The 22,024-nt window shown below is 35.2% G+C and overlaps 1 pseudogene; it reads right to left on the reverse strand.

The window, feature by feature from the left end:
* Positions 1-1,133: 1,133 nt before the first annotated feature.
* LOC115831801 lies at positions 1,134-21,158 on the reverse strand (annotated as a pseudogene).
* Positions 21,159-22,024: the final 866 nt, after the last annotated feature.

Below are 22,024 nucleotides of genomic sequence, written 5' to 3' on the forward strand. Positions count from 1 at the left end.
AACATGCCCAGATAATTTTTTCTTTCTCTTTTTCTTTTTTGTAGAAATGGTTTTTTGCCATGTTGCCCAGGCTGGTCTTGAAGTCCTGAGCTCAGAACCACCCACTTGCCCCGGTGTCTCAAAGTGCTTGGATTATAGGCATAAGCCACCATGCCCAGCAGTGTAATTCTTTTACTGTATATCGATCTGTCTCAGTTTATTTCATTTTTTCTCAAAGAGGATGATTTCTATGTACATGTGGGTTTTTCCCTACTTAAACGTTTTGAATGGTAAACGGTCTCTCTACAAAATGAAGGAAATCTATCTTTAGTGCATAACTCACCCCACCTGCTTCCCTGTTGCTCTGGCCCAAGTCTCTATTTTCATGTTGGTTACTCTTTGCTGTGATAACTAATGTGTAGAGTCTATTATGTCTAGGGGTCATCTATCTACTGTAGTGCCATTGTACTAAGGTTAATTCTTTCTTGCTCTTCTCTTTAGTTCATTCTTTTAAAACATTTTCAGCATTGATTTTGGTTATTTATTTACACATTTTCTCAAAACTTTGTGGCATACCAAATATTTTTGGTACTGTTTATTTGATGAGTAAAAATCTCTGCCCTCATGGAGTTATATTCTGGTAAGAAGAGACAGATTAAAGAAAGTAAAGTATTTTATATGTGTGATGATTATAAGAGTAATTGGAGAAAAAATAAACTGGTTAAATGAAAGGGGACTGCAGAGATGGCATTTTATTTTATGTTGCATAGTCAGAGAAGACCTCTCTGGAAATAACTTTTGAGCAGAAATGGGAAAAAAGTAGTTTAATATGAATTCAAAAGGAAGCTTGTCAGGTAGTATTATGTATCTCTATTTTAATGTAGAAATACATTAAGAAGCAATTCTGTAATTTTTAAATATTTTTTACAGATATCGTTACCTCAAATGATCTCTAATTTTATTTCATACTTAAAAGACACAATTTCTGTTACAGCATTTATATTTGCTTTTGTTCACATATATTTTAAAATTCTCTAGGTGAACATTTTACTATAATTTGAACTATCAAATCCTGAATAGATTAACCCATTTATGCCTGGGGTTGCAATTTTTTAAATTTGGGCATGAAATTCATATATGTTACCTAGAAAAGTTCAAGACACAAGAATTTGAAAAGGAAAAATTTTTATTATGTTGTATTGTTGAGTTATGTGGCATTCAAAAAATGGAACACTAGGCAAAATCCCTGCTACATTGTACGTAATGTATAAAATCATGTTTCTTGTCTCAGGGGGTGGTGAAACCTGCTGTCCAGTGTGATATTCAACAGAATGCTTCACATGCAAGGCAACATCACATTTTTCACACTGAAAAGTGTTGTTCTTATGACACTCAACACACCACATTTGCATTCCCTGCTTGACTATCCCGTGAAATGCCGTCATAATATGAGTCAGTGTTATGCTTCTGAGAAGGTCTTCTTTTTCAGCCAGGTTCTAGACGATGACCATGGGTCTTCAAATAATGGCATACCACACATTGATGAAACTCCGGAAAATCCACTGGCTTCTCATCATATGCTTTATGCAATTGCCAAGCATTTTGTAAGACCAATTTGAAACAGAACAAAAGAGGGCTTGATACCATTTATTTCCACGGATTGATGCCTGATACTTATTAATGTTTTCATCTGCTCTGCGTAGGACTCCCGTGAACTGGTTATATACAGTTTGATCGTGCTTGGCTGCTGACCTTGGATCTCCTTTTTCAGTTTCTGGGAATAACAACTGACAAGACACAGGGGATCAATACCAGCACCAGATGAGGCAATAGTGACAACACTGTTATCATTCCACCTGCAGACAGTATTGCCTTTGCCATCAATTCAATAATCGAATGTGCCTCTATCTTTTTTTCGTTAGAGCTACATCTGATTCCAATGGAACCTTGTCAATGTGATACTTTCTCACTGTATCTGCTGCCTGATGTCCCATTGAACTGAATTTATCAAGAAGTGCAATACTGGTGAAAAAGCTATCAAATACAAGATGGTATTGTCCAGGGTGTGTCTCTGTAATGGCCTCACCAAACTGAAGGACAAGTGATGCACCAACACCAGATTCCTCATGTTTAGTATCAGGGTTTTTACCCTGATAAAGCTGAAACCAGCAATGTAGCCCAGACATGTGGTACCACACCAAATCTTATAGCCAAACCGAATGGGCTTTCCCCAAATACATTGTTTGCACCCCTGACGACCAAAATAAGGAACCCTGGATTCATCAAAGCTGAAATATGTTTCATTTGGAAGAAATTTCATACATCTCTCATTGAGTGTGCTTGCGAGAGATCACCACTTGGAAAACTGGTCCATTGAATCCAAATTTGCATTGTCAGCAACATGCAAATTAGAAAATGTAGTTTCAAAACAGTCACGTCTCATGGCAATACATTATGCCAGTACATTATGCGTGTCTGTTCTTTGTTCCCCAAACACATGCCTTCTAGGAACTGAGATGTAACCGCTCAGAAAAATAATTTCCAGAAAAGATTTGAATTTGGAGGTAGTCAAGCCAAGACATCCTTACTTCGAGCACATAAGTTGGAGTCCTTGATAATGAATTCAACAACCTCATCATCATGAAAAAGCTCAAGAATTTCTATGGGAGTTATCATTTTGGTGAAGAAATCGTTTGGTGGTTCTGTAACTCTACCTCTTACGAGTTGCGCAGTTAGGCCAGCTTTTACCCATTTGCAAACAATTTTGGTCACTTTCCTCCTCTTTGATGGTGGAGGTTGCTGCACAGTAGATGTAGATGAAAATTCATCAGGAGAGTTATCTTTAGGTGCATATGAGGGATCATCTCAGTCAGATCCAGCATCAGAGCCATCTTGAATAAGATATGCAGTTGCATGCAACAAAGAACCTGGCGGATTATTTCTTGTTCCACATTCTTTGTCTCCTGAGTCCTCATCAGAAACAGGTGCTGTAGCATTTTCAGGTGATTGTGTCACTATAGCACTTGCTGTTATCTGTCTCTAAAAGGTGAATTGTTTCATGTAAACTTAGAGTTTGCAGCATCTTGGGACGAAAATGAAAAAAAAGAATGTATTATTAGTCTTAGTGGTAGTGGTTTTGCCTAGTGTTCCTAAAATAGAACGCGAAAAATGTCAAACCCATGACTAACGCAACAGTAATAATTTCGGTATTTTCTTTTCACCGCACAATAGCAAAATGAGTAGAGAAGTAATAAAAAATTAGTAGTATAGGTTGTAGTTCAGTAAAGTTATATGTACCTGTTTTTGTTTGTTTGTTTGTGGGTTGTTTTGTTGCTTTTTTGAGAGGGAGTCTTGCTCTGTCACCCATGGAGTGCAATGATACTATCTCAGCTCACCGAAACCTCTGCCTCCAGGATTCAAGCGATTCTCCTGCTTCGGCCTCCCGAGCAGCTGGATTGCAGGCGCTGGATTGCAATATATATATATTGCAAACTAGAATATATATATATTCTAGTCACAGAGCAGAGATTTCAGGTCTGAGGATGGTTTTACCTTCCCACTTTGACTCTGGCTATTTTTAGGGATATTTCTCCCTTCAGGCACTCCCAATGCTTCCCATGGGTTCAGGCAGCAGTAGGTCTCCTGCCAGGGAACCCAAGACAGTGGAGTAGCTGGTTGTTCACTTTTTCCAGTATAGACGCTATTATTCAGGGAAATTTTTTCATATGCTTGGTCCTGGGCAGATTGCAGGGAGGGATGTCATATATGTGGAAGTTTGATTTTCTTACCTTCTCCTCAGATGTTTCACTTCTCCGTGGCCTGGGAACGATCTCATCCTCTTATTTGAGTTCTGGCATATCTGGTGATAATGTCAATGTTATATATTTGTTTTTGGTTTTCTGTAGGAAGGAGTAGATTTATCTTGCTTCTAAGGCACCATTTTATTACCAGAAGTCTGTATTAATATTCTGTTGCAGGGTAAAAAGTTCGTGCAAACTTTGCAGTTGACTGCCACACTCATTTATCATCTCACAGTTTCTGTAGCTCAGATGTCTGAGATAGGTTTACTGCTCAGGGTTTAACAAGGCTATGCCAAGTTTTGGGCAGTGTGGCAGCAGTCTCATCATTAGCTTGGAGTTCTCTCAATCTCATTCAGGTTGTTGGTATAATTTGTTTCTTGTGGTTGGAGGACTGAAGTCACTGTTGTTTTCTTGCTGTGCTTTGATTGGAGATCACTCTTAGTTCCCAGAGGCCACTCTTTAGGTACTAGCTATGTAACTTTCTCCAGAAGAAAGTCCACTGGTTCATAATATGTCTACTTCCTTTCTTCATCCCAGGAACAGAGCATTTTATGCTGCTACTTATCTCTTTTAAGAACTAATTGATTAGGTCAGGTCTATCCAAGATAATATTATTTCCCTTTTATTTCAAATTTAGCTGTTTAGGGATCTTCATTACATCTGAAAAATTCCTTAGTCCATATAACGCAACATAATCAAGGGAAAGGTGTTCCATCATATTCACAGGCTCTGCTTGCACTCAAAGAAAGGGATTATAAAAGGTATGTATATCAGGCAGTAGAATCTTGGGAGCCATCTTGGAATCTGCCTATCATAATGTTCATAGTGACTGAGGAGGAGACTATAAAGAGTAGGCAGAAATAACAAGTAATTAACTTGGAAGTCAAAGAAGTTATTGTGGATAAGAAATATGCAGGAAAGAAAATCTATTATTCTCAAAAAGAACTCAATGTCTTTTTCGTTTATTTAGGGTAATTCCAGTGCAAAACTAAACTACTGTAGCCTTGGAAGATGGATACTAATATTACTCACCCTGAAGCTCTGCTCTCCAGTGTTTCAAAGCCATTCTTATTATTAATGGTTTCTTTTATAAAAGAAAGAATGAAAGATAATTATCTCATACAACCCAGATTTTCTTAAGTAGATTAATGTGATGTGAGAGACCAAAAAACTTTAAATATTTTTAACTGTCTCCCATTTCCTTGGTAACATGTACTTTCATGTAGGAAACACTCCTCTTACTATGAGTCAGTTCAGTCAGTTAGAATGTCACCTTTGGGTGTTTTAAGAAACATGAATATAATATTATTATTATTTCTTTTTCTTTTTTTAAAGCAAATCTTATATATATTTTAATATAAAGGGATTCTTGCCATGTTGCCTAGGCTGATCTCTAACTCCTGGGCTTCTGTGCTCCTGGGCTCCAGCAATCCTACAATGCTGGCCTTGCAAAGTGCTGGGATTACAGGTGTGACCCACCACATCCAGCTGATATGATCTTCTCTAAGCCATTAGGAAAGAAAGTCTTACAAATGTAGAAGCTTAGACTCATGACAGAAGGAAAAAAATGTGATTTTAAAAAATAAGTTGGCACACATAGAATAATTAATCAAAGTTTCTTCCTATTCTTATTAGTCACTTATGTGTACCTCAGATTATTAATAACCACTGCTAAGCGGGGAATAATAGAGAAAAAGCAGAAAAGGATTTAAAATCAAATTTATTATTGTTGCAAAAAGTTATAAAAATGAATTAACAATGAAAATGTAAAACACTGATAAAAAATTTAAATTATTTTTGCTATTTCTGAATATCTAGAAAACTTGGAAAATTTAGGGAAATTTAAAAAGGTAGTGTGGTTATGTGCATGTGACTTATATCTGTGTTTAAATAACACATAAGAAAGTCCATTTTAGAGTTAAACAGCAACAGATACAAACTATCACTATCTTTTAAAGATGACTTCAGATTATGATATTCAGTGTAACTTTATTTTTCTTCTATTCATTTATTCATATTAATGTTAATTAATTCATTAATGCATTTATCCACTTTCATAAAGGTATTTCTTGGGTAGTCTTATATACAAACGACTAAATTAGTTTTTTTATGTTAATTATCATATAATAACTCTAGGTCATAAATTTATATTTATAAATATTAACTAAACCTGCTGCTGATAGAGATTACTTATTATCTAAATGTTATCTGAATGATTTTCAACCGAGTGAAATTTTGTCAGCACCACCACCACTACCTCCCAAGACAGTCTGAAAATGTATGTGGTCATTTTTGATTGTCATGACATGAAGGCAGGGATGCTACTAGCATCTAGTAGGTAAAGACCAGAGATGTTACTAAACATCCCATAATACACACCCTGATTTGTCTGTACATTTTTAAAATTTCAAAATTTTACATGCATTATTCAGAAATTGGCGGCAGTTTCCTAGTAACTATAGAAAAATCTATTATCCTCAGATGTGAGAATTTACAAAATGGAGCACATTTTTCAAAGTGTAGTGGAAGAACATTGATGCATATGGGCATGCATATGTATGTATGAACTTAATGTATTTGTTGTAGTGCCAGAGATCTTTGTCAATAGAGCTGAGTTCACAGTGTAAACAATGGCCTGTTTTACTCTGAAGTTTGTTTTTGCCTTGAAAATATGAAAATTTTCTCACAACACTATGTTTACTTGCTGTATAAAGCAGCCTTGAAAAGTTCTTGCCTATTTCATGTAGAAGTGAAGTATTGATATACTTCACGTGGGCAGTTATATAAGTAAACTACATTAGAAATTATTCAGATATTAAGATTTTCTACAAAAGTGTTGTATTCCCAATCTCAGTAATCCATTTTTAGTATATAACAGAGTTAATCTGTGCTTTCAAAGCAATCCTAAAACCCAGAATATCTAATTTCTTAGTTTAATTTTATTTTATCTTGTTCTATACATAGTATAGAAGAAAAACAGCTGGTATCCATCTTCTAAAATACATCTATTCACACTCTTGAATTCTACTATTAAATTTAATTCAAACTTCTTTTATTTAAAATCACTCACTTTCTCAAAACTGCATGGAAAGGTTGACATGTCCTACCTACCTGTGAAAATTAGAGGTAGACTTGATATGTTAAAAAGCCCCTCAGAAATTTAGCCATCTGGTTTATCATTAAAAAGAACTTTCTTAAAGGAACTAGTCCCTTTGATTAAAAGCCCTGCTTTCCAAAATGAAATCATTTCCTAAGCCATGAACATTCTCTGCAGATGTTGTTTCTAGTGGAGTTGAAACACTTTTCCTTATCTTTACTTCTAGTAAAGATAAATCCAAGAGTATAAACAATTACCAATAATAGAATATTAATGTAGTTTCCTTCATAGCAGATGTAACACAAAAGTGTAACAAATTCAAATATATATAGACAATTTAAATCAAATTGATTAGCATTTGGATATGATCAGTCATGGGCGTGAAATGCTATTTAATCAGGTAATGACTTCATTAAGCATGGTTAATCACACACCACCTTGAACTCATTTTCTAAACATAGAATTAATTATTCAAATTATAGCAATTAAAACATACCAGTCAATGGCTGGATTCATTTTTAAAACTACCTAGGCAAGCCTGCCAAGAAAATCTACTCATCATTTTGCAGAAGTTGGTGTGTGTGTTGAATATCTAGTTCAATAAAATAGACTTCTGAATCAAATGGTACTATAGAAACAAAATATGGACAACATTGGGTAGTTATTTTTAACCAAATCACATAATCGATTTAGAGAAATAAATAGTAGATAGAGAATATAATTGGATATTGAAATTTACCATTCTTTCCTCAAATATGGTACACCTCTTTCTTTATCATAGGACCATACTCAATTCAAACAAAGTAGAAATACATTTTCCTTACTTCACACAAAATCAACATGTATATATGTATCTATAACCCGTATGTATATGTTCATTTTGTGTGGAGTAATCCACACCATACAAAGCTGGAGTGGATTATTTCATTTAATGGTGTACATAAACAAAAAAAAATCTTGAGAGATCTCACATCTAATTTTGGATACCAGATATAAAATGAGAAGAACAACTCATAAAATTCTCTAAGCATAGTCAACTATGGAAGAGGCTATTGGGCTTTCTGTTTTGAGGCATACACTTGGAAAACATTTATTGTGTCTCAGCTTAGGAAATTGTTGGATTCTGTTTCACAGCACTCTTTACATGGTCATTCTTGACCACTCTGGCACTGGAGGAATAGTTTATTTCCTGACTGTGCACACTTATGTACTCACTAATGTACTCAATAAAACTTAGGGGATGGAATGGGTAACATTGCCTTAAATTTGGCCTGTGTCTCAGGATTATTATTCATAGCAATTTAAGATGGTAATTCTCTTAATACTTTCTTTTTCAAAATGTGGCCTACTATTTAATTATTCTACATTTAATTCAACATTCCAACTGTTAACGGGCATTATAATAATATACATCCAGAATTCTAACAAAACCTTTTCAAATATTACTTAAAAGTGTTAGCATATTTATACAATTACCAAGGTCATCAATTACGTTTTCCCATCAGTTGAAATCTACTATATAAAGTTTTCATGTGAAAATAATTCTTACAATTCCACACAGATAAGGTGAGCATTGAGTATCTGGACATATTTGTGACATAGCTTTTAACAATCTTCCTTTCATTACAGCAATTCTTTCCTTTTAAAATGACCAAACAAGGTCAAATAATGATTATATTAATATATGCTTATGAAGAAGTTATAACTCTTAGTAACATTATGTGAGAGAATAAAATGTAGGACTTACTTCTAAGAAACATCTAATTTCCATGTATTACTTGTAATACAGAAAATAGGATAGAAACACCAGCACGTTCTCATCACAGAATGCTCATTTATGGACATGAAATATTCACACACTGTGATTCAAAGTGAACAGCTGTTAATAAAGAAGCTACTTAAAAAATAACAATAATTTCAACTTCATTCAATTTTTATCTCCTATTCTAGCATCACATATGCATTTTCTGAGAATTGATGTGTACCTGCTGTTATTCTAAAACTGTATTTATAGCAAATTGAAGTAATATTATTGACCTAGTAATCTAGTTTAATGAAAATTATGCCTCATTATCATAAATGTATAAAATAATACTGAATACTTTTATTGGAAATTGCTTCTGAAATTATGCCATTATAGTAACTCAACAAGAGGAAACAATATAAATGGAAAATTCCATCTTCTTGCTTAGGTAAAACTACATTTTAAAGGCTAGCTAACATACATTGAGATTTATTGAGGTTAAAATATATGATGAAATGATAGTGAAAACAAGCAATACATGTTGAAAATTCAACCTAAAATGTAATACATCTTATACATATATTTGCTATATATAATAAAAATGCACTTTGTTATCTATCTACTGAATATCGTTTAGCTGCACAATCAGTATCTGAGTATCCCTTGATGAATGTACACAGTGTGCTTCTGAATACACCATTGTCTTCATATTCCATTTAAAATGCAGTAACTGGCTTGACAAATATTTCTGGTAATAGAATGCAGCTATTTTAATGTTTATTTATTCATTTACTTATTTTAAAATTTTATGATAGTCCACGTTTTATGGTTCAACTCAAATGCTGCCTCTTCTATGCAGCATTTCCTGGTCTAATACAATAGAGTTTCTTCTTCCCTGAGTTTTGCCATATTCCTTGGCCCCTGGTTTGTTAAATGAATCACTTTCTTTTTTGAATCATGATTTCGATCTAATTTTTTTTTTTTTCGGAAGTGGTTCAGATGCTGACATGTTAAGGCTGTTGCAAACAGCTTAAATTTTGAGTCATTTAAATTCTGCAACTTTGCCTTATTAACCCAGGTATTGTAAATAAATACTGTGATGATTAATTTTATGTGTCAATGTAACTAGGGTAAGGGATACTCAGATTTGGTAAAACATAATTTCTGGGTGTTTCTGTAAGAGGGCCTCTGGAAGAGAGTAGTATTTGAATCAGTAAACTGAGTAAAGAAGGTCTATCCTTACTAATATGGGTGGGCCTCATCCAGTCCTTTGGGGGCCTGCCAGAATAGGACAACATGGTAAGGAAGGGTATGTTGTTTCTTCCTGAGCTAGGAGGTCCACTTTCTTCTGCCCTTGAACATCAGAGCTCCTGGTTCTTGAGTGTTTGAACTCCAGCACTTGCAGCAGCACCCCCTCAATTTCATAGCCCTTTAGCCTCAGACTGAGGTTTATGCCTTCAGCCTCTCAGGCCTTCAGACTCAGACTGAATTACGCCACCAACTTTCCTGGTGCTCCAGCTTGCAAACTGGTGGGGCTTCTTGGTGTTCATAAATTCTAGAACCAATTTCCATAATAAATGTATTACATATGTAATGGTTAATACTGAATGTCAATTTGATTGGATTGAAGAATGCAAAGTATTTTTCCTGGATGTGTCTGTGAGAGTGTTGTCAAAGGAGATTAACATTACAGTCACTGGACTGGGAGAGTCAGACCCACCCTTAATCTGTGTGGGCACTGTCTAATCAGCTGCCAGTGCAGCTATGATAAAAGCAGGAAGAGGAACGTGAAAGGACTAGACTGGTTAAGTCTTCCGACCTTCGTCTTTCTCCTGTGCTGGATGCTTCCTGTCCTGGAACATCGGACTCCAGGTTCTTCAGCTTTTGGGCTCTCAGGCTTTACACCAGTGCTTTACCAGGAGCTCTTGGGCCTTCAGCCACAGACCGAAGGCTGCACTGTTGGCTCCCCCACTCTTGAGGTTTGGGGACTCGGTCTGGCTTCCTTGCTCCTCAGCTTGTGGATGGCCTATTGTGAGACTTCACCTTGTGATCGTGTGAGTCAAAACTCCTTAATAAATTCCCCTTCGTATATACATCTATCTTATTAGTTCTGTCCCTCTAGAGAACCCCAATATGACATATAATATATTATATATCAGTATAGGTCCTATTGGTTTCATTTCTCTAAGAACCCTGAGTAATACAGATGGACACATGACTAAGTATAATATAATATGGTCATGGCTCAGTATATGCTGTGAGAATGAATACAGTGGAAGTCAACCAGGTGTGGTCACGGTGGAGCAGGCTCAGAACAAAGATCTTGCCTGTCCTGCCTATAACATCCTTTCACTTGACAGACAGATGCTCAGTGGTATAAAGGAGCTCTATTATTAATTAGATCATGTATAATCAGATGAACCAGAAAGAGTCATGGGAATTTCAATATTGAAGGTGTTAGAAGTAGCTGGAATTCAAATTATTGTAAAGCCTAGAATATTTACTACATTGTTTTACATTCTCTTATTTTAAAATCACTTAATTATATATATATTTTTTCTGTTTTTCCTCATTAGCCTTCTCAAGCTTCTTTTATTTTTTAGGCTTCTGTAATTAGCAGCTATACATTACTTACATTTACATACTATCAACACTTTTGGTTAAAATAAATTATGAAGTGAAATATAGTATGTCTGCAGCTTACTATAAGCCAGTAGGTAAGGTACAGTTTAAAGAAAAGTTATTTCCTTAAAATGTGAAACATAGACATTATGCTAGTAAAAGTGAACAATACTTTTAGATACCGTGTTCATTCATTTAGTTTTATTGACTCTTAAGAATCATCAAATGTACAAATTCAGCAGAGGAATATTAATTTTAATATACAGGTCTTCTTTTAAAGGAAAATATTCTCCCTTTCTTGGATATAATTAGCAATGGAAAATTTAAAGTACTTTTTTTTTTTTTTTTTTGAGACACAGTCTTGGTCTGTCACCCAGGCTGGAGTGCAGTGGCTCGATCTCGGCTCACTGCAAGCTCCGCCTCCCGGATTCAAGATGTGCGCCACCATGCCGGCTAATTTTTGTATTTTTAGTAGAGAAGGGGTTTTTCCATGTTGGCCAGGATGGTCTCAAACTCCTGACCTCAGGTGATCCACTCGACTTGGCCTCTCAAAGTACTGGGATTACAGGCGTGAGTCACCACACCCAACCTTAAAATACTTTTTAATACACGACTAAAAGCATCAAACAAAATGGATAATTATTATATCAAAATGCCTAAGGTAATATTCTTACAAACATTGCTGATTCGTATTTCCCCATTCTTTCAGGATGTGAATTAAGAGGTCAAGAAATAAAGAGAAAAAAGTGAAATATAGATAGGCAATAATAACAAAAATAATCAAGACTGTTGAAAACATTTGGAAAATAAGAATTGACTGATAAATGTACAATAATTACACAAAGTTTGTCACTGAGGACTAACAAAGACAGGCAAGTCACCTAGTCTGTCAGCTTCACTCACATTATTTTTTCTAAATTTTACACCCACTTGCTGTCATAAAACATCATTGTCTAAATCCTTATTTGCTTTTTTACAGTAGTATCATAACCCTATAATAATCATAAAACTCTGAGAAAGCTTTGTCATATTTCAATCATTCCTAGAATTTTGTTTCACTAGAACTGAGAAGTACCTTTTCAAGAAAAAAAAATCAAGCTGCTAAAATTGATAACTGTAATTCTACATTTTAAAAGATGATTTGAAAACCAGAAATTATAATTTTAAAATTTTTAAATAAAATTTGCTTCCTCTTTGATAAATTGAAGTGTTAGTGTCATTTTAAATATTTCTTTCTTGTCTACACACTGGGAATTGATTGTTCAATTCATGGTTATTCATAGTACATCTCTAGGCAACCTCATTAGTTCATGAAAGATCCTTTTTTCTCCTCTTCGGGTGTATTTGCAGTATTGCAATAAAACACTTTTTACTTTCTCTAGAAATTCTCTTTCATTATTTTTGACTTGGAAGATAAAGTTTATATGTGTTAGGCAAGGCAAAAACCCTTTTTTTTAATCTGCCTATTAGGAATTTTGTCTATACATAGCTATTTATTTAGATGAAGGTGGATCTTTCACCTTTGGTTATAGTATCACAGAAGATACTATTCCAAGATATTCAGTATTTCCAAGCTTGACAGGAATGATGGTGGTCCTCACTGAATTTTTCCTCCCTAATTTGGTGGGCAATAGGTAGGCATGTGCTATGGGTCAAATTGTGTTTCTTCACAAAATTAATATTCAGAAGGTACGAAATGCCTCAGAATGTGATTTTTTGGAGACAAGGCCTTTAAAGAGGCAGTTCCATTCAAATAGGGGGCTTAGAGTGAGTCTTAATCCAATAAGACTAATCCAATAGGGCAAATAAGAACATACAGAGACACCATACGTAGACACCGGAAAAAGATAGCTATTACAAGAGAGAGGCCTCAGAACAAACAACCTTGCCAACACCTTGGTCTATTACTTTTATCCTCTAAAACTGTGAGAAAATAATTTTCCCTTTTTAAGCCATGTACTCTGTAGCAGCATAACAGACTTTGTTATGGCAGTCCTAAAAACCTAATATACATAGGAAAAAGGAAGAAAATAGTCTCTGTGTTTAATTACCACTCCTAGATAATTTCAGCCTCATATGTTATAGGGCCTACAAGATCATCCACATTATGTCTTGTGACTTTGCCTTTAATACCAAAACAATCAGTTAATGTAGAAATCAGGCTTCCCCAAGAACACAGATTCAAGCAATTATGGCTGAAAATTGCATTTTTTCTTTTTGTATTTAAATAACAAAACTTAAAATAGGAATATTTGATTAAGTTTAAATTTAGGTAACATAAGTATTTACAGGCAATCTATAGCAAGATTAAGAATACAGTACATTTTTTTACCTTTTATCTATTACCCTTTTCCATCCCCCAGTGGCTCCTTCCATGAAATACATAGTTTGAGCTGAATCCCACTCTGGAATAACATAGGCAATTTTGAATCCTGTTTTATGTTTCAATCAAATAAGGCAGGATCATTTTAAGTGGGCATTGCAAATTTCAGGCTTCACCTTCAATTAAAAGAACACAAGGAAAGGCTCTTTTCTCCTAACAGTCCAAAGCCTAGGACTGGAGGCATTTGGATTTCCTCCTGTACATCACTTGCCATTGCACATTATCTCCCAGCAACAGCTGGTGACACACAGACACTGTGCCTCTAGGAAAGCTCTCTTTTCCCCCTTCCATCTGTTTCAGTCCATTTACTTCAGAAATAAAACACTGCTTTAGCTACTGTGCTTACAACATCCTATCCACAGTGTAATTTAAATCCCTTCAGTTAGAGGAAGCAGATTTTGCATTTTGAGGCTAGTTTTACTTAAAAAAACTAAAAGAAAGCTGAAGTTATACGTCTTCACAACCAGATTATCACACGGAAACTTTTTATAAGTAGGACGGGAAAATACACGATGCTTATGTTATCAAAAGAATATAAAGGTAACATGTAAATATGTTTGAAAATAAAATATACTGACTGTATTTCCGAGGTTGAACTTAAACCTAAGTGACTTTTATTTATTTTCACTACAGAACAGGAAGGATTCGCAATTTTGTAAGGGCTGCTATATCAGTCTCTATGCTTAACTGCTCTTGATTGGGAAGCAGCAACAAACATCAATGAAAGTAGAAGTAACCACAACTTCTGCTTCTTCACACCCTCACACCTGCTTTGAATGCCTAGATCATGACTGTAGTATAAGGTTTTTTTTTTTCTATTTTTCTCTTTTTGAATTTGTGTGTGACCTCTTCTCCAATGTTTGAAAAAAATCACAAGCTCAGAAATCAAATGGCCAAAGTCTGAACAAAGACTACAATATTACATATGAAATGAGCAAGTTATTTAACATATCTGTCTCTGTTTATCTAAAAAATAAGGTACCTACTTCATATCATAGAGTTACTATGAAGATTAAATGATATGTTTCATTTAAAGTGTTTAATACAGTGCCTGTCCTGCTGTAAGGGATCAAATGTAAGTTAACATAAATGTTGCAGAAATAATAATAATGAAAATAAAATATATTATTTTCCTTTGATTACTGTGATTCTTCTCCATTTTCAAGAAAAGAGAATGTCGTTAGTCTTTTGAATCAATCTCTTTGTTTTTGGTTTGAGGTGATGGAGAAATACAAAATCTTACTCCTGATATTGACGCTGTAAGAGTTATACCATTTCTTCCTAAATATATGATTGCAACAAAGCTAATTCTGTTCAGCAGAACATAAAATCAATATTTATATTGATGTTTTCTAATGTACTAATTTATTTGTTTCTTATTTAGTAGAATTTTTTATTTTAAAATAGTTTTTTTTATTTTGTGATTTTTTTCTGTATTTCCAAGTGAACATTTTTCTCCATTGGATTGTAAAAGCAGAAATGCATGTTGACTTTATGCTTTTTTGTTTGTTGTTTCTCTGTTTATTATTATAAGATATACTAAGATATTTTTGTTGTAAAACAATAAAATATGAGTTTTAGGTTTTAAATTTAATTTTTAAATTTTAGGTTTTAAATTAAGTTTTAAAGCTAGGTTTTAAATTTTATTTATTAATTTCCAAGTTGGATCAGCAGTAAATATGGCTTTACCCTTTGTTTCTCATAGACCATTATGAAAATTGTTATTCTGTTCCACTCTGGTACTGTCTACTTTTAAATCACCATGTGGAAATCTATTGTAGATCTCAAAATTAATTGTCCAAATGGAACTATTGATTTCACTCCTCCTCACAAAAGCCCCCAATTTGTTCATCCTCAACTATCACACATCAATAGTGGCATTATCACTGAGCCAGCTGCTTAAGCAAAACACATGCTTTATCTTTCCGTTTTCTTCACACTTCACATCTGATCTCTCAGTAAGTCTTTAGGTAGTATATTTAAAATATACAAAAACTTAAATTACTTGTGACTATCTCCATCTCCATAAGCCACCATCACCCTGTAAATGGTCTACTGTGATGGCATTCTATATTTGTCAATGTGGGCTAGTTAGTCTTGACAGGAAGTTCATCAATTTTTATTATCTAAAAAAACACTTAATACTTAGCTCATTATAATTCTCAAGTCAATCATGAAGTGCAAAAGTATATGAGAAAATTGAAAGTCTCCTCCTCTTGCCCTTGCCACTCTCTCCTTTATCTCTTCAGAAGTGACCATAGTTAACTGGTTAAAATGTGTATTCTTCAGTCCTGTGCAATTATATGTGTAGTTCTTAAGTGGGGCTGATTTTCCACCTAGGGCAATTTTACAATACCTGAAGGCATTTTTGGTTGTTATCACTGCATGAGGTTGCTACCGACATATCTTAGGTAGGGGTCAGGAACACTGCTGAACTTCTACAATGCACAGGCAGCCCTTCACAACAGAGAATTATTTGGACCAAAATATGAATAGTACTGAATTTGAAAAACCCTGGTTTTTTTTCTTTTTTGTTTTGTTTTGTTTTGTTTTTGTGTGTGTGCATGTTGATGTTGGTGATGTTGCTTTTTCTTTATACAATCTGCTGTTTTAATATGATCATAGAGTTGTCCAATTATTCAATTTTAGAATACTTTTATCACTCAAACAAGAAACCCCACATCCATCATCAGTCATATCTCATTTGCTGTATTCCTCCCAACCCTAGGCAGCCATAATCTACATTCTGTCTCTACAGATCTATTTTGAACATTTCATATTAATGAAATTATACAATATGCGGTATTTTGTGATTGGGTTCTTTCACTTAGCATAATGTTTTCAAGGTTCATCAACATTTAGTATGCATCTTTATTTCATTTCTTTTCATTGCAAAATAATATTGCATTGCATTGATATCCTACATTTTATTAGTATTTATCTGTCAGTTGATGGAAATTTGGGTTGTTTCTATTCTTTGGCTATCACTAATAGAACTTCTAAAGATATTTGTGTACAAGTTTCATGTGAATATATGTTTTTTTCTCTTAGTATAAACCTAAGAGTGCAGTTGCTGAATCATATGGAACTCTATATTTCACATTATGAGGAACTGCCAGACTGTTTTCCAAAGTGGCTGCACCATTCTCACCACCAATGTATGAGCTCCATATTCTCCACATCTTTGTCAACTCTTATTATGTGATTATTATGATATTTTGATTATACCCATCAAAGCACATGAAAAGTGGTATATCATTGTGATTTTGATTTTCATTTCTCTAATGACTAATGGTTTTTACCATCTTTTTATGTGCTAATCATTTGTATATCCTCTTTGGAGAAATGTCTACTTAGATTTTTTTTTTTTTTTTTGAGACGGAGTTTTGCTCTTGTTGCCCAAGCTGGAGTGCAATGGCATGATCTCAGCTCACTGCAACCTCTGCCTGCTGGGTTCAAGTGTTCTCCTGCCTCAGCCTCCCGAATAGCTGGGATTACAGGCATGTGCCGCCAAGCCTGGCTAATTTTTTATTTATTTTTATTTTTTAGTAGAGATGGGGTTTCCCAATGTTGGTCATACTGGTCTCGAACTCCCAGCCTCAGGTGATCTGCCTGCCTCAGCCTCCCAAAGTGCTGGGATTACAGGCGTGAGCCTCCACGCCCAGCCTACTTAGATTCTCTGTCATTTTTTTATTTGGGTTGTTTTTTTTTTTTTATTAAGTTGAAGAATTATTTGTATTTTATATATGAGTCCTTTGTCCAATATATGATTTATAAATATCTTCTCCCATTCTATGCTATTTGTTTCCACTTTATGTATATTAATTTTTTAAAGCAAAAGAGTTTTAATTTGACATACATCAAGTTTTATATTTTATGTTTTCTGACCTACCTGAAGCTCCTGAAGATATACTCCCATATTTTCCTCTAGGAATTTTATAGTTTTATTTTAAATATTTAGGTTCATGTTCTGTTTTAAGTTAGTTTCTATGTGTAATATGAGGAAAATATCCAACTACATTCCGTTAACTTTTTAAATTGATAAATAAAATTTGTGTATTTCTATGGTAAACTGTGCGATGTTTTGGTATATGTATAAGTCGTGGAATGATTAAATCAAACTAATTAGCATATCCCTCATTTCAAATACTTTTTTTGTAGTGGGTCCATTTCAAATCCATTGTCTTAGCAATTTCCAAGTATACGACAGATTGTTAACTATAGTCATCATGCTGTACAGTAGATCTCCAGATTTCTTTTTCACGTGGATATCTAATGTCCAAGTGATGCAGGCAAGCCCCAAAACTGGGGCTCAGCCTGGGAGGGTTTTTGGCTTCATACAGGAAAGAATTCAAGAGTGAGCAAACAGAGTAAAGTAAAAGCAAAACAACTTTATTAGAGCAACAGAGCACAGGAAAATGGCTGCTCCATAGAGCAGGGCTTCGCCATAGGCAGAGTAGCACTCATGGACTGCTGGCTAGCTATATTTATAGCTATTCTTAATTATATGCTAAATAAGTGGCAGGTTATTCACAAATACTCTAGAACAAGGATGGGGAGTCCCCAGAACTGAGAGTTCCTCCCCTTTTAAACCATATATTGTAAATTCTGGACATTGCTATGGCACTTGTAAACTGTCACGGTGCTGATGGGAGTGTCTTTTAGCTTGTTAATGCATTATAGTTAGCATATAATGAGCAGTGAGGGCAACTAGAAGGTTGCTTTTATCACCATGTTCATTTTAGCTGGATTGGGCTAGTTTCTTTACCGCATCCTGTTTTGACCAGATCCTGTTTTGATCAGCAGGGTTGTGATTGGTGCTCAGAAAAGAAGTTCTGCTAATCTCCTTCCCCACATGCATCACCTGTTGAAAAGACTATTCTTCCTCATTGATTTGTCTTGGCACTGTAGTCAAAAATCAAATAACTGTAGATGTGAGGTTGTTTTTTTTGACTGTCAATCCTATTGCTTTGGTCTATGTGTCTAGCTTTATGACATAACCACATAATGGATTGGTGTAGCTTTGTAGTAAGTATTGAATTTACGCATGTGAGTTCTCCAACATTGTTCTTCTTTTATAAGATTGGTTTCTCTATCCTCTTCATTATTAAAAATAAGATATTAAAATATCCATTTGTTTTGTTACTTTTCTATTTTCCCTTTCATTTTTTTCAGTTTTTATTTTATGTATTTTGGGGACCTTTGTTAGGTGCATATGTGTTTATAATTTGTGTATCTTTCTGATGGATTAGCACTTCTTATCATGAAATGTCCCTGTAGATCTCTATTTTATTATAAAGTCTGTTTTACCTAATATAGGTATAAACACACCAGTTTTCTTGTGTTTGGTGTTTTCTAGCCTTTTATTTATTTATATTTTTTGAGATGGAGTCTTGTTGTCACCTAGGCTGGAGGGCAGTGGCGCAATCTCGGCTAACTGAAAGCTCCACCTCCCCGGTTCATGCCTTTCTCCTGCCTCAGCCTCTGGCATAGCTGGAACTACAGGCACCTCCCACCACACCTGGCTAATTGTTTTTTTTTTATTTTTAGTAGAGATGGGGTTTCACCATGTTAGCCAGGATGGTCTCGATCTCCTGACCTCACGATCCACCTGCCTCAGCCTCCCAAAGTGCTGGGATTATGGGCATGAGCCACCACGCCTGGCCTGTGGCCTTTTATTTTTAACCAACTTGAATCTCTGATTCTAAAGTGAGTCACCTGTAGACTACATGTAGGTGGATTTTGTTTTTTTGTTTCTGTGTCCAGTTTTACAAACTCTGCAATTTAATTGGATTGTTTAATTCACTCATATTTAAATGTTATTATTGATGGAGTTGTATTAGCATATTACTATTTACTTTTTGTTTTCTATGTCTCATATGTTTTTGTTTCTATATTCCTATTTTATGGCTTTTTTGATTACCTTAATATTTCCTAGTGTAACATTTTAATTTCTTTATTGATCTTTTAGTGTATATATATATATAATATGTATTGTTTTAGCAGTTGTTCTGGAACTTACTATACATATTCTTACTCATAAGAATCAACTTTATATTTATACTAACTTAATTTCAATGAGATATGAAAAAGTCGGTCCTACATAGATCTATGTTTTCTTTCCCATTCATGTGCTATTATTATTGTATATATTGCATCTATATTTCACTAATCCAACAATACATGTACAATTATTACTTTATACATATATTTTGTCTTTTAAAAGAGAGAAGAGAGAAGAGCAATTATAGAGAGAGTACATTAATATAAAACTTTCTACTCACTATTTCTGGCTCTCTTAATTCATTTTTGTGTTTTAAGTTACAATTTAAACACAACTTCAGCTTTTTTTACTTACTTAACTTCAGCTTTGTTTCCACATACATTCTTTGTGCTAACTTTTCTCAACTATATTACATTTCTTTATGATGTAGCCCTGCTGTAGTTTCAATGTCTGCTTCCAAAACTCATGTAAGACATTGTCTCCAATGTGGAAGTGTTGAAAGGTGGAGCTTTTTCTGCACCCATGCATAGTCAAATGTCTCAGGAATCAGGTAGGAGTTTGTGAAACCCCAGTAGAGCCTACGACTTAAGAAGGTAGTTTTGAGAGAGCAGATCAACACCAAGGTGGCTGATCTGCCCTACTGAGCTTGCTTACAGGTTCAAGACCAGAAGCAGGAGAGTTCCCCAAGAGGCTTGGCTATAGCCCCATTTGGCCTTGAGCTTTTAACCAAAGCCATCTGTCAAGGGGTCCACAAGGAATGATGCACATTAGTGCCTTGGTGGAAGGGCTTATTTGCCCATTGATATCAGTCTCAGCAGTGAACCTGAATGTTGTCCTGTGGTGCTTCTTCAGCTTTCCTTAGCTGAGTTCCTAGCTCAGAGTCACTCTCACAGGGACCCGGAGGGAGACTCACCCATATCTCCCAGTCTAAGATTCGAAGCCTTCCAGACAAGCTTACCAACCTCCATCCCACAACAGATCCCAAGGAGGTCTAATCTCAGCTCTGGTCCCTTTTGCTGCAACTGGAAACTATCCCATCTGTGTAGGGATGTGCTAACAGCCTTATACCTGTCTGGGACAATGTGACAGGCTCTGTAGCCTCTGTCCCATAGCAGATTCCAAGGGGGCCCAGTTTCAGTCTAGTCTCTCTCTTTGCAGTCAAGGAAATGTCCTATCTGTGTAGGAACTTGCTGGGTAATGCATACCACTCTTTGAAGAGACCAGGCTTTCAGCCTCTGTCCCACACCAGATCCCAGGCTCAACTCTAGGTCCCCTACTATAGTTGAGGAACTATCTCATCTGTGTAGGAACCTAGTGGGAGTTGCACACCCATCTAAGCCAATGTGACAGGCATGCCAGTCTTCATTCCACAGCAGATCCTGAAGGGGCCTAGTGTGTCTCTGGCCCCTCCTGAGAAATACTCTGTATGTGCAGAGTAGGACCCATCCTGTTTGTGCAGAGACCTTCAGGGATGCATGTACATCTGGGACACTGAGACAGCCTTTTGAATTCAGGTCCCTGGCCGGCATTCCTACACAGCCTTAGTACCCTCACTGGTCCTTCCCCAGGTCCATCAGGGCCGGAAAGCCATGTCAACCCTACAACCTTTGCAGCTCTCCTAGACTTGGGCTAAGAATGTCCTCTAATGCTAAGATAGATCCAGTAGATATAGGCTCAGGGCATACAACAGTTAGTTTAGAATTCCTAGATGCTCCTCTGAAGAAGGACAGGCACAATCAAAGTCAGATTGTAAAGACTAAAATACATACTTAATGGGCAGACATCATCACACTTCCAAAGGTATCAAGAACATACAGGAAAATAGGATGTAACCAAATGGACAAAATAAGGCACTAAAGACTGGCCCTATAGTGATGAAGATGTGTAATCTCTCATACAAAGAATACAAAATAGCTGTTTTAAAGAAGCTTGATGAACTTCAAGAAAACACAGATAATTAATTCAAAAATTTGCCAGAGAAATTTTAACAAAGATATTAAAATTTAAAAAAAGAAAATCCTGGACCTACTAAACACAGTGAATGAAATAAAAAGAATGCAATAGAGGGCATCAAGAGCAGGACTAATAAAACAGAAAAAAGAATCAGTAAACTTGAAGACAGACTTTGAAAATGCACAGAGGAGGAAAAAAGAAAAATAGTGAAAAAGATTAAACCAAGCTTATGGGTCCTACAGAACAACATCAACATGGCAAGTATCCAAGTTATTGAAGTTAGAGAACTGAGAAAGACAAAGTGTAAGTAAGCTTATTCAAATGAATAATAACTTTAAACCTTTGAAAACCTGGAGAAATATATAAATATCTAGGTACATGAAGGCCAACATTTACCAATCCAATTCAACCCAAATAAGAATACTTCCAGAAATTATAATTG

Source organism: Nomascus leucogenys, chromosome 20, assembly GCF_006542625.1.
Source record: "Nomascus leucogenys isolate Asia chromosome 20, Asia_NLE_v1, whole genome shotgun sequence".
Taxonomy (NCBI): domain Eukaryota; kingdom Metazoa; phylum Chordata; class Mammalia; order Primates; family Hylobatidae; genus Nomascus; species Nomascus leucogenys.